We start from the raw sequence: 1,091 nt of genomic DNA, 5'->3' as shown, positions 1-1,091 counted from the left end.
GCCTCTCTGAGCTGGACACACTGGCCCACACCCAGGATCATAACCAGTTTATACAGGTCTACGCTTCACTGTCCACAGACACACAGAGCAGAGCCAGACACCATTCACACAGAGGGCCAGGGATTCTGTGAAGAAGTGACCAAAGCTGTGTCCAAACTCAGGGACGCACTCCGGCTCACTCTGAGTCCAGAGCAGAGACCAGCCAGAGACCAGACCACAGACCAGACCACAGACCAGACCACAGACCAGACCACAGACCAGACCACAGACCAGCCCACAGACCAGACCACAGACCAGACCACAGACCAGACCACAGACCAGACCACAGACCAGACAGACCAGACCACAGACCAGACCACAGACCAGACCACAGACCAGCCACCAGACCAGACCACAGACCAGACCACAGACCACAGACCAGACCACAGACCACCACAGACCAGACCACAGACCAGACCACAGACCACCACGACCAGACCACAGACCAGACCAGACCACCCACATCCTTTTCTATCAATACATTTTTAATTTAGTAAAGTCTGGGCTTTTTATTTTCTTTTATCAGACAAAACGTCTTATGTTACGATTTCCTCGTCTTTGTTTCTCTACAGCAAATCAAGTAATCCAAAGTAATCAGATTACATTACTCACTTTAAATAATTTAATGGATTACGTTACAAACTACATTTTGTGGTATGTAATCTGTAATCTGTAGGGGATTACATTTTAAAAGTCACCTTCCCAACACTGTCTGTTACTCCCCAACACTGTCTGACACACAGGGAAAATGGAGGTTGGGGAGGGGGGCATCAGAGGCAGAAGAGGCACGGAGCTGCACACAAGACTCTTTTGGATCTTTTAATTTCAAAAATCCGTTCAAGACATTGGTTCTTTTATTCATTTATTTAAAGGTCCTATATCACACAAAACTAACTCTTGTGGGCTTTCAGTCATGTTAGGATGTGTGAATGGGCGCAGACACAACTCGAGGTCTGTTTGTGAGGAAATAACAGTGCAAAAAACCCACAAGAGTCAGTTTTGCGTAATATAGGACCTTTAAAACAAAACAGGGCTGAAGTTGCGACAGGACA

This window comes from Boleophthalmus pectinirostris, unplaced genomic scaffold (assembly GCF_026225935.1).
Source record: "Boleophthalmus pectinirostris isolate CB_2022bp ecotype Guang Dong unplaced genomic scaffold, ASM2622593v1 HiC_scaffold_2826, whole genome shotgun sequence".
Lineage (NCBI taxonomy): Eukaryota > Metazoa > Chordata > Actinopteri > Gobiiformes > Gobiidae > Boleophthalmus > Boleophthalmus pectinirostris.
This window is presented reverse-complemented; position numbering follows the sequence as displayed.